The 13,633-nt window shown below is 39.8% G+C and overlaps 1 protein-coding gene across 7 annotated transcripts in view; it reads right to left on the reverse strand.

The window, feature by feature from the left end:
* Positions 1–13,633, reverse strand: part of LOC124172622 (gastrula zinc finger protein xLCGF3.1-like) — a 126,345-nt gene that overhangs the window by 99,352 nt on the left and 13,360 nt on the right. For 2 of the 7 annotated variants that reach the window (XM_046552061.1, XM_046552060.1), the window contains exon 2: positions 1,419–1,577. The exons of the other annotated variants lie outside the window; for them this stretch is intronic. The gene's annotated coding sequence lies outside the window, so the exon portion shown is untranslated. The remainder of the gene's footprint in view (positions 1–1,418; positions 1,578–13,633) is intronic. 7 annotated transcript variants of the gene reach the window in all.

Here is a 13,633-nt window from a genome sequence, read left to right on the forward strand (position 1 = left end):
ATTAGCGTCTGAAGATGATTTTTGGAAAATCAGGTCCTCAGCATAATGGAATTTACTCGGCAAGACAGATATTGACTATTAACCAGGTATGTCCTTCAAAAATATGCGTTTATCTACGTTTGATAACCCATTACTATATGTAGTATAAATGCCGCGGATGCCCACTCGTGGCAGTAAATTTAGCACGCCCTCCGGAGCGAAAAACCCCGCGCAATCTTTTCCATGTTCACCTCTGGGGTACCGTCGTGACAGCTCGATGCTTACAAGAAAAGCAAACAGGAGCATTTTAAAAATACGTCACTTAGGGAGAAACTCCCCTGCCTGCCGCTTGTTTTTGACTTAGGATTACAGATGACTCACACTGAAAAACAAAGGCTACTCAGTTCCCCTTAGACTTGCGACCAGTGAAGAGGAGGGGGGAAGATAAGAAGTTTGCGTAAAAGGCGCACCCTCATTTTCGGCTGCAATTTCTGGGAAAAAAGGTGCGCCTCTTACACGCGCTTATACGGTATTCTTTTATATTTTTCCCCTAGGTTTGATTTGCTCTTATTTTCACAAATGTTCCTATTCTTTCCCTATTTTAAAAGCTCTTGTTGTTATACTATCCGCAAGAGGATAGGACTTTTCTTTAATAGGACACAATAACAGACATTCATATGAGAAAAATATTTTTAACTAAATTGTGATAATTCTTAAAAATGATACTAAATTAACTAAACTCGCTGATTTATTAATCAAATTGATGGATTAATAAACTTATATTGCATTATAAACATTCTTTAGTCTTCTTTCTATCATTTCAACGTTTGTTTATACAGGATAGTTCGCCTCATTGGGGCAAAGTGCACACGTCCCGGTACGTCCCAATTAACCGGAATCTACTGTAGTGCTATAATTATGAAAATCTAAGGACGAGGTACACTCGTCATTGCGCGGTTTGGCATCGAAATTTTGTGAAGAGCTAGACTCATCATTACAGTCCAAGGGGTTAAAGATATCATTGCTTAAATTTTTAAAGATTGTTTTCTTATCTTTATTGCCACAGTGGGTTCGGGGGTCCCAGGGCGGGCCCTGCTAAGGATACGCTCTCGAGGACCGGGAACCAAGACTCTTAATAGTCTCAGAGACTTATACATCCGTGCCTCTCAAGAGGGGGAGGACAGAGGAAGGAAAAAGGAAGGGAGGCATCGCCGCAATGAGAGCCCGACGACACCTCCAGGGAAAGGATGGGGGAGGAAGGGAGGGGACGAGCAGTCCCGCACCGTCACAAAGGCGGGCGGGCCCTACTAACAGCGAAACCAAGCTTACGCAATTAATATTCTAACGACCTTGGAGGATCATTCTATGAGGAAGAATGACCCGACGATCAGATCGTTAGATCTTTATTGCCACAGTGAAAAATATCTTTAGTGACTCACCGTTTCAGGTCCATCCACAAAGTTGAACTTGTCTGGGTCAAAACCATTTTCGAACGCGGCCATCGAACCTTTGCATTGCTCCTTGAACATTTTGAAATCAGTCAGTTTGTCCAGGCAAGATGAGCACACAGTCTGGGGATAGCCATCCGAGCGCATCACCTGTAAGAGGCACAAGACGGGACTTAATAAAAACAATACCATCGTCCGTAGGCAAACGTACTTGCATAGGGTGACCAAAAAACAAAAAAGGGTAGTTTCCTTCATGGAAGAAAACTAAATACATTGATTGAGATTCCTTACACACCATTACTGTATTCATAATACATATACAAATTATTTGGTTTTAGAAAACCCAGTTTAGACAATTGGCAATGGCCAATTTTATCCTCATTTGAAAAAGGCCAGATCGGCACCCATGCGATGCCACTCCACGTGACATCACAGGGACCTAGTTTCTATACGAGTAGATAGGAGTTTTACATCGTCTGAGATTATCAATGCATGCATGAGGCATAGAGCTCAGAGAAACATCTCTTAATCATCACACGTTAAAAATACCTAATTTCGAAAATTTTCCTTCGTTTGATAGGGGAATAATAATCCTTATTTAAGACAAGCGCTACCAGCTAGCAGGGTACTCAACTACCTGCTAGCAGCCCGCGTCGTATCAGTGCTCAAGCCTCGCCCCAAGGTCACCTCACGTGCCGACAGCTGGAACCAGAAATGTCTCACAGACTTTTCCCATCATTCCTACCTAGCCGTCGCGTTTTCACACATTTGAAATTTTTCACTTTTCGTTTAGTCGTGAAAAATTGATATTGTCATTTAAAAATCTAAAAGCATGAAATGCATACTCCGGGAGCAATAATCTTTCGATTTAGGCAATAAAAAAATAATAGGAAATAACCATATTAACCCTTTCGAGACGGCGGAGTTTTTGTCTTAGCTTGACTGCTGTACCGAGCCCGAAGAGACTCTTCTTTCTCGTGGTACGGAGCATTTTTGGAGGGCATTCGTTAAGAAGGGTCTCGCTGAACCTTTTTCGACCCCTCCACGGTGGGACTCCGCATTATCTCGAACTCCAAGAGTAGTTGTGCTCCCTCCTTTCCGGGTTTACGACAATACCTGCGGCATTGGTTCGCGGTCAACTTATGTATTGCTTATATGTATTTAGCAAATGGATAATTGTTGCTTGCACGTAAATTACAGACATTGAATATAATTCCTCATTTTTATCTGAGCATTGTCACATTTTAAACGAAGTTCTAAGGCCATCATCAAAGCATTTAACGCAGCAACAATTTCCATGTTGATGTTTATACATAACTCGAGATATAAGTTAATATTTGTCGTAGAATTTCGTTGAAAAATTGTAAACGCTGCTCAAAAGACAAACAATTCAATTCTTAGTTTATATTTCTTAAGAAATGAACTAATATTTATTTCGAAAATTGACTCTATAAACAATTGTATGACCGCTGTCCCATACCGCTGAGAGGGATTATAAAAGACGAAGGGTCCGGGTACCTGCTCCCGGATTCGGAGGGTTAATCCTGAACCCCGAAGCGTTGGGTCCCGAGACAAAGGCGACCTAAACCCACGACCATCCTGAAAGGGGGAGAGCTAGAAAACGTATATATACGGGTTTCGTTTTCTTGACCGGGAAAATCTCACACGTACATATACGCCCGTGGTCTCCCGGGTCAGGAAACGTCCACACGTATATATACGTGTACGGTAGGGAAAAGGTTAATGGAAACTTGGTCAAGTTCAGCACATACACAAAAACAAATATGGGTCAATCCATTTCAAATCACCCAGGCAAGGTTGCTCGACATTTTTAAATTTCCTGATTTTTTTCCATGTTCTTATAAGTGTGTTATGTAGCACATTATTTTTTTCTTAGTCGCTAGTGTTAAAGCGTCATCTTCATTGTAATATTTATTTTCAGTTCCTTTATATTTTAACAAAAATAATGTTTTTTAAGATATTTCCACTGAATTAAAAAAAATATTATGCAAAAAATTCTGTTCTCTTGGACTGCGGCATCTTTTTTTTGCATCTGGTTTGTCTTCAAACATGGAAATTTGATTTTAAAGATGAGAATTTGAAAACAATTAAATCAATCACGACTGTTTAACTACAAAATTGTATATAAGAAAACACAAACACTTTGTAAAAAAAAACAAAAAAATCGAATACTTTTTTGTACAGACTTCTAAAAGGCTTTATCTACATTGCAGATTCTTTAAATTTCCCTTTGCACTTTGGCACTCTTTTGGCCACACATACTGACTTTTTACACAGCTTACAAAAACCAACATTTCCATTTTTATTGCATTTTACCTTTACTTGACAGTTTCTAGTCCATTCTGGTTCAGTTTTGGGTGATTTCTTAGAATTGTCACTAATTACAACATGAGGGTGAAGAGAGCTTAGAGCAACAACACATATTATCGATTTTCCCTAACAAATGGTAAGTGTAACATAACCGTTTTTGTACAATTTATTTGGAAACAACTCTTCCTGAGAAGCTTTTATTCCGGCAGAGATATCCTTCTTTCTCTTATTTATGGTAACCAAAAAGCTTGTACCCTTTTTTTCAAGTAAAACCAAGCAAAGTGATGTGAAATTGGCCAGTAGTGATATTTCTGCCCTTGGTCCAGTAGGTCCGCATTGTAGTCCTTGCCAAGGTAATGAAATCCGTTTATTAAATAATTACTATCCTTATTCCCTACAAGCCAGTATTTTTGCCCATATTTATCAGGCTTTGATGCCATGAATTGCATGAATGGGCATCTAGCTTTGTTTGGAAACAGCTGTTCGTCAAAGGTTATGTGTGGCCCAGGCTATGGTTCCGCAGCATGGCCATCTCCTTCTCAGGTAGGATCTTGAACGAGAAGGCGTCGTCACTTTGAAGCCTGGCCAGCGTCACGTCGGTGCACAACATCACGACTACGCATAAATTTCTTCTGTCCAATAGCCAGTGTTGATCCATGTTCGTCTAAAACACAATGAGGAACACACCGCTAATACCGTACATAGCACATACAAATACTCAATCGTGTGTACATGCTACGATGTTTTTCCGTCGTAACTGAAGTAATACAATGCCCTAACCATAGCCTGGACCGCACATAACCATTGACGAACAGCTGTTTCCAAACAAAGCTAGATGCCCATTCACCCAATTCATGCCATCAAAAACAGGAATATCATTTAGTATTGCATATTTTTCTCTGGTGTAACACGTGTGTACGGTGTCATTATCAAGACTAAACTGCCGATGCAAGTCGGTAAGCACGTCTCGACTGATCGTGACACGCCAGCAAGCCAGTCTGTCAAACTCCACGCCAGGCAACCAAACACAGAGGCTCGGCAGAAGCAAACTGCATTGTTGCGCAATAGGGTGCCTCGTTTTGCCACTTTTTTTTTAGGAGCGAATCGTAATACCCGGCAAAAGTTGCGTATCTGGGTGGGTATTACAGATATTATCATTTTTCAAAATCGGTTAATATCTTCTGTTTGCCATTTTGTCTTGAAATTTTGAAATTTTTAGCGAAAAATGTAAATAATTTAAATTTGGTTTCAGCAAGCACTCATTTTTTCCAATGGAATAAAGCAATGATCTTTCCTTGATATTTTAGACCAAAAACGCTAGTTCTATTGCTTTTAATTATCGAGAAAATGACCTTTTATCGTGTCCCCTAAAGCACTTTTGTGGGATAGGCAACCCGCAACAATAATTCTCTTTTTATGCCATGCGTGCGATAAATGACGCGAAATAGTTTTTTTTTTAAGTCCAAAACGTGGAAATCATGTCTGAAGTTGTCAAGGGTAGTCACTAGGATGAGATTATGCTCTTTTATGCCATCGCCGTCTGTAATGACCACGCATGCGATAACATGCGATATTTCTGAGCACAAAGATATCACTGTTATCAGTTTTTGTCAAGGTATGCGCCATTCGGAAAAAAGCATCTATTCCAGCAGTTACACAAACCAGAGTACTTCAACTCATCTCACACTACACGATGAAAACCATAGGGCATTCTTTGTGGATCAGCGATGTCTAAGAATATTACGAATTGGAACTATTGACATTCCTATGCCAAAAAATGCAAGAAAGGGCTGAACTAAATCATTTAAATGAGAGGCATAAACTCAAATCACCTGAATCATCGGTTTTCATATTTGAATGATTATGAATATTTTGAGGATATTTAAAATTGATGAAGAAAATCATGACGAATGGTACGCTAATGATGTAGCATTCACCAAACCAAAAGAAAGAAAGTCCATATTCAAATTAGATATGACTGAGACTGCCATAATTCCCTAGAGATACATATAGTGTAAGTGAGAGGGCTGGTGCACACACTACATGTACTGTACTTCACGCAGCTTTAAAAGCTGGAATTATAGTTCAAGAGAAATATAGTGTCATATCGTCGGCATTCTTTACAGACAAGAGCAAAATTTGGCATTCTAAATTAAAACGTTCTCTATATCTGAAGCGCTGCTTTAGGGATGATTGTCAGGTAACTTAGTTTCAAAACAGCCAGAATGTGAAAAGCTCCCAGTGGTGTCATTTCATCTCCTAAGTTGTGACTTGCTAAACGACAGCCCAGAAGAAATCTAAAGTCATAATAAGGAACCGAAGTACTTAGGCCGTTTTCCAATCAACGTAGTATACACTCATTCCCTTGTTCCCTTTCTTTCCCTTGCACCCTTACCAATGCTCTAGTGGCACCATAAAGTGTGAACAGAAATAATGCAAACTATTGACAGTAACAAAATGTGACGCACGGGGTAGTGTTGGAACATCTGGTGGTTGATTTAAGAATCAATTTCACCTTTATACTTATATTTTTGCATTTGGAGAGCAAGAATTCACAATGCCGATATAATATTACGTAAAAGAGCTAGCATAATAAGCACAAAATTACTTAACACTCCAGTTCAAGATTTCTTAGTTTTCCATTGCCGCCATTGACCACAGCTAACAGAGTTCCTAGTTCTTATACATTTCTACTAAGATACCTACTACCAAGAAATTCATCGAAATAGTGACATTTATATTAAAAGTCTATGCAGTGATGCAATGCAGGATCAGGACTCGATCTTCAATCGCCCATAGTGATCGTCACGTCTGTGAGACCATTCATAGATATCCTAGCCCAGGAATCACCGAGCAGTAGTTCATTCATCCATCCAAACAAAAGTGTTTCCCGCACTCCCAGAAAATCTTCTTTTTGCAGTGATAAGATATCATAGACTGACCGTCCGACAAGAGGCACTGATGAAAATTCTTAGAGCTATAGAACATGAAGCAGATAATTTAAATCATTGCATAAGATGAAAAATTCTTCCCCATTTGATTTTTGTGGCCATGCGGATTATGGAGAAAGGATTCATTGTGTAGTGATCCGGAAATGGAAGATTTCCATTTCCAAAATATGCATAAACATGTTGTTGTGTGACGTCTCAGAATAGCCAGCTATGACAAAGTATGCCTCGGGATTTGCACCTTTTCAATTTTAAGAACGCCTAACCTTCCTCTTCCCCTTCCTCTTGGACGAAAACATCCTGGTTCCACTTCACTATATAATGGCACGGTGGAGATGCTATTAGGTCTGTCGCACTCACGATCTCACTCAGTAACTCACAGTTGGAGTCGAAGCGCAGGCCTTATGTCCCGTGCGACCGAAGCGCCTCGCTATCCACCCGTGCCGTCACCAGCAGCTCCTCTCCTTCCCAAGAATTTGGTAGTATACTAAATTTTGGCTATTCTAGATGCACTGACTCATAATTACTTTATGTATTGAATTGATTGGGAAACTGGGATTTTAAAAGGAAATAAACTTTGGGTTAAAAACTTCAAATACTTGTTGAGACGTCAAAACTGCTGGAATGACCGGATGATAGAAGGCTGTATGCCGTGGCTGCTGCTCGGGCTTAGCTCAAGGATAAATTTAAAGGAAATACGCTCCACAGATGGTAGAGTGGGTGGATTCCCTAAGAAATTGCTTGAGAATAAGATTGGTAGGGCGCCAGGTGCATTCATTCGATGCACCGCCAAAAAAAAGGGAACAGTTTTACAAGAAAGCAGTCACAGAATGTAGACAATTTTAAAATACATTATATTTAACTATGGTCGAAGACAATTTGCAGAATTTTAGCTTTCACAAAAACGATGTCCACACATCACACAATTTTTGAGTTGGTCGTAGATGAGGTAGTTCTTCAGGCATCAAAATTAAAACATAGGTCACATCCACATTTACAATGAAAGAAAACTTACTCCTCATAAGGCTCTTGACATTTGTTCAAACAAAAATAAAATCTTCATGGCCAACTTCTGTCATGAAAGAGCACATGTTGAGATAGGAGAGAGGACTCGGCGGCAGATTACTGCCACATGGACAACACCATGGTCAGGAGAGAAGAAAAAGAAAGGCTTCAACCCCAGATAAAAGCCCTTCAACGAGAAGAACATTGCAAAATCAGGGAGGAGGCAAGCTTGACAAGAGTGACCTAGGCACGGAGCTGTATGGAGCTTACCGATCACGGGCGGATCGGACGACGCGGTGGGAAAGACCTTTCTTCACGCGACGCCAGAGAGAGAGAGAGCTAGAGAGCCTCACGCATGCACGTCCCGGCGGCAGAGGGGAAGGAAAGGAGGGGAGAAGAGGAAGGGAGGGTAGTGAAGTGAAAGTTTCCGCAAAGGCGCCAGACGCGGGCGAATCCCGAACTAAAATTTCCGAACTCCTGCAGGAGTTCACGGGTCCCGGAGTGAACCGTGACATTGTGTGTGATAACTTGCTTCCCGACACCAAGGGCAAGAACCCACACGCAATTTGAGGCGTGCGACCTGCGACTTTTCGAGGAGGTGGGCCACACCCTTACAATTGGGAAAGCACTGATGTTTAATTGTCGTGCTACCAGTTGAGAGGAAAATATCAAGTGAAGAAGTAGTTGAAAAACTGTCTCTATCTTAAAATACCGTATTTGCACGAACCTAAGACGAGGTTTTTTTTCCTCCTAACTCCTGCAGAAAAGAGGGTTCATCTTAGAATCGGATGCAAAATTCTCGACGTCAATCGGGTTGCATAATTTACGTCGGAAAAATTATGGACACCTGAGTTTGCCACCTGATAGCTATACAACGAAAAATCAACGTCAAAAATAGCTTAACAGTAATTTTGCGTTCAAGTAAAAAAAACATTTTCCATTTTTGGGCAGCAGGCAAAAATTCGGTGCGTGCCGATCAGCCGCTGGGTGCACTTCTGCCGAGTCCACGAGATTGCCTACTTTACCCTGGGTTCGGCTCCATTCAAGTTAAAGCTCGATCAACTCACAAAATGTTCGTGTGATTGGTTACAATTTACCTAAATTGTAACGTTAAAGCCTCAATGTCGTCGCGGAATAAACTGCTACAAAGTCGTTGCATTTTTCTCAGAGCAACGGTAAGAAGGCAACATGATTTGCCTCTGATTAGAGAGATCGATTCAGTTGCCTTTCAGAATATTACGATGGCAGAGAAAAGAAGTTATTACACTGCCGCTTTCAAAAGAAAAGTAATTCAGTGGAACCCCGATCTATCGTACCCATATTGATCATTTTCCCGCATTCATCGTCCGCCGTTTCTGGTCCCAAATAAAGTTCCATATAGGCAATGCAATTTTTTCTCGCATCTCCGAAGTATAGCTTTCCCGCAATGATCGTTTGAAGATCGTGGTCCCGACGTATAATTTTCCCGCATCCATCTTTTGACGAGCATGCGACGAAATAAATACAATGTGTCATTTATGGCTAATAACGACAGGAACATAGATTAAATCTTCCCCACGAAATGAAACTACCATTGGGAGAAGCTCAAAGCCGTGGGATAGTGACATAAGCGCATTTCCCAAGATCCGCTATCCCCCTCCATTCTGCACTCGCCTCCCCCCTCTGACGCTTTCCTCTTCTCCAAAATCAAACAAAAGGTCCCAGCTAGTGCAGGGATCGTATTACGAAGACCTTAGCTTCAAAAAAAATATCAAGTTACACGAGAACAACAGAAACGCATTTCACGCCCCCCCCCCTTTTCTCACCCACTGACCTTTTTCAGCCTACCTGCTTCAAAGTTCCCAGTTTCTGGAGGCCAACCGCTGCATGAATCACCTATTAGCTCAAAAGGTGTCTAACAATGAATTTCGGCAATTGGTATTATTCTTTTATTAGGCTGAAATATTTGCAATGTGCTCGTAGTTAAAAAAAGAACGAGACCAAATACGACGTATTTCTAACGTTATCTAAGTATTTCTAAGCAAGGAACTAGTTGGAAAAATACGATGGTGATTTTCGAGGAAACACTATATCCTCGTAGCTGAGCTTCTCGGCAGTTAATGCGGCATTTTTTTCCGAAAACAGGATATCAGGTTATTATCAGTTGTCAATTTACGAGTTATACCATAAGTCTCACTTTTCAGAGTTACTGACGAAGGGATATCTTCTTAGGATATTTTGCTCCTCCTTACTAGCAATCCGAATTCATCCGCCCATCTGGCGCTACGCTAATTAGAAAAGAATGGGTATCTTTGGGACAAAAAATTTCATGGCGCAGTCATATGGCCATGCTTCACCCTCTGCAGTATACTCTGCGTACGCCGAACGCGATAGCATATCTCGTACGAGTGGTTCCATACTTTCCAGGGTGGCTTGCCTTCATGCCACCGAGTGTTTTCCGTGCGGGTTTAATAAAGTCAGGTTTCATTATCACTAGTTTAATTTAATTGGTCTTCGGACCATGGACCCTCCGAAGAAACAATTAGTTGAATCAACAATAAGACCTAAGTGTCTCGATAAAGTACCACTATTCCTGTCATTACGCGCCAAAAATCCTGAGTTTCCTGGGGCATAGGCAACCTAGCCAAACATCCCCGCATTGAACGTTTTCCCCTAGAAAATTTTTTTCCCCATAGTGGAGTTCCAAAAAAGGGGGGGTCGTCTTAGAATCGTGATCGTCTTAGATTCGTGCAAATACGGTACTTGGCCAGAATATTCATTCGCCGTATATCTCTGTCACGCAGTGGCAGTGGAACGGACAGTAAAGTTTGCCTCTAAAGCGGCTACGTTTTTAAGTGGGAATAACGCCAGGGATGGCTGCAGCAGATCCACTTTGATTTCTCGGGAATTTCTGCCAAAATATCAATTGAAATCTCAAACCATCACAATTTTTCCGGACGGTAACGATTCTGAACAAATAAACTGGTCTGCATTACGTTGGTTGGGTGGATGAGGTGGAGGAGCCCAAGGTGCAGCAGCCACCTCCACGTGGTGGGCTCTGGGTCGCTTGGCTACCGTTTCTATGGATAGGTGAGCAAGGAGCTGCACATTTGCTAGATCATACTAAAATATAAAACCCCTTTTCTACCGCAGGGAGATGAATTTGACCCTATAGGGACATAAAAACCTCTAGTTAATCCAGAATGATAGTTTCCTCCTTCAGAGTATCTTACTACACAAAAATATGGTCAACATAGCCGGCAATTGCATAAAAGAGCATAATCTCATCCTAGTGACTACCCTTGACAACTTCAGACATGATTTCCACGCTTTTGACTTTTAAAAAAATCTCCTTTTCTTGCATTTTTTAGCATAGGGATGTCAATAGTTCCAACTCGGAATATTCTTGGACCTCGCTGATCCACAAAGAAGTGGTATCTACTCTAGGGTAGAAACATTTTTTCCTTATGACAGACACATTTGGGAAAGTTGGCACTTTTGCAGAAGGCTTTATCAAATACATAGTTCCGTTGTCTCCTTAGTAAAAGACTTCAACAAGTCATCCTGTTTTTTGAAGTACCACTTCACTCTATAGGATTTAATTTGCCCTATCGTTTTCATCATGTAACGTGAAATGAGTTGAAGTACTCTGGTTTGTGTAACTGCTGGAATAGATGCTTTTATCCAAATGGCACATACCTTGACAAAAACTGATAACAGTGATATCTTCGTGCACAAAAATATGGTCATTACACAAGGCGATGACATAAAAGAGAATAATCTCATCCTAGTGACTACCCTTGACAACTTCAGACATGATTTCCACGTTTTTGACTTTAAAAAAAAATTATTTCACGTCATTTATCGCATGCATGGCATAAAATGAGGCTGATTGTTGCGGGTTGCCAACCCCACAAAAGTGCTTTAGGGGACACGATAAAAGGTCATTTTCTCGATAATCAAAAGCAATAGAGCCAGCGTTTTAGGTCTAAAATATCAAGGAAAGATCAATGCTATACTCCATTGGAAAATTGAGTGCTTGCTAAAACCAAATTTAAATTATTTACATTTTTCGTTAAAAATTTCAAAATTTCAAGACAAAGTGGCAAACAGAAGATATTAACCGATTTTGAAAAATGATCATATCTGTAATACCCACCCAGATACGCAACTTTTGCCAGGTATTACGATTCGCTCCTAAAAAAAAAGTGGCAAAACGAGGCACCCTAATGCGCGCGTCACTACACTTATGTTTCACGGAAAATAATGGTCGTCTCGCTAAAATTTGGATGGTTTCAAAGAAAATCATTCGCAAATAGAGCGGCATATATAATTATCTTATGAGCTAATAAAATTTCGAAAAAATGATAACCAGCTGATATTTATTGAAAAAGTGTAAAATATAAACAATCATGAGGATAATATTTAATTCTAAAATACTAATTTGGCTAGTAATAATCAAACTGCATCCCACGAAACACCTAATCCGAACAAATAAATGATAAAATATACTGGGTGTCAAAATGACACCCTCTGGCATTCAAGGTAAATTTGAATTTTTAAGGTGAAAAAAGAGAGGGGGGTATCCCTAGCACTGTCGTCTTATTAAGTCCTAGAATTGATTAAAAGTCATGAAATATTTTATTCTACAACACTCTTTCAAAGCCAGCTTTGAAAAAAATGTTCGCGTAGGGTGTCAAAATGACACCCTTCGGCATTCTAGTGTTAACCCTTAACCAGTGACGTGAGATTCTTGTTACACTACCACTCTGGGAGACCGCAATAAATCAAAAATTCATAAAATATTGCTACGCCATTTTTATTTCTTTGTTTCATTTTTCTTTGAATGCTTAACTATTCTTAAACTTATATTAAAATTTTTACACTCCCAACATGAACCAATTTGTCATAAAAAATTGTGATTTGAAGCAGGATCAAAAAACCGATGCCAAAAACAATTGAGTTATAATTATTGTACTTATGTATCAATATTTCACCAGATTCAAACAAGGCCTTAAATGTTAAAGTTGGAAGGCTAAGTAGTAAGTAGCCATGAAATTTATCCCGCTTATTCCTTTTCTTGATGCATTCTTAGTAAGTGACGTGCGGTCTCACAGACCGCTAAACAGAGTTCAGTTGCAAATTTACATAAATTAATAAAAGGAACGTTAAATTTTAAGAGTGGGATGTCCTTGTTATGCAAAAATATGAAGGTAACGAGAATTATAGATATTTTGAAAATATTCATAATTTTAGAAAAGCAGCCGTCTCTCAGACCGCACGTCACCGGTTAAGGGATAAAAAAGACATACCGCTGTTCATATCTTAGAAAATAACAAGGCTACAAGGAAGGCAGTCATGCCAATTAAAATCCCGCTGACGGATAATGAAAATTTGCTTGACGCATATATTTGAATTTGCATCTGGACAAAAAGTTATTTCGTGTGGTCAAGATAGATCATGGGACACCTTGCATATGCAAGAAAGTGTCAGGATACACAGTTTTCTTTTAAAGGTGCATCATGGGGGGCATTGCACATCAGCCTTATAATGCGCTTCTGAATTTTGAAGATTTCAGTAGCATGGGGAGAGCAACCCCAAAACAGGATACCTACTTAAAATAATGAGAGAGTAAAATTCATAGTAGTAAATGGACAATACGACATCATTATTTATGGTGTTCCTGATGCTTCTTATGAGAAAGCATGTTGAACTAAGCTTGTTGCGCAATTTACCGATGTGCTCGACCCATGTTATATTTTTGTTCAAGGTAACTGACAGGGTTGATAAAAAGCATTATCTTTTTCAAAAAAATCATTTTTGTTGATTTTTTTTATTTAAATCAGATTTTATTGATTTAAATGAGATTTTTATGATTCTCCATTCATCAAAAATTCAGTTATTTGCAAAACTAACTATTCGGGCAGCATATTGGAGAATGAT

Source organism: Ischnura elegans (assembly GCF_921293095.1).
Source record: "Ischnura elegans chromosome 13 unlocalized genomic scaffold, ioIscEleg1.1 SUPER_13_unloc_2, whole genome shotgun sequence".
In the NCBI taxonomy this organism is placed as follows: Eukaryota; Metazoa; Arthropoda; class Insecta; order Odonata; family Coenagrionidae; genus Ischnura; species Ischnura elegans.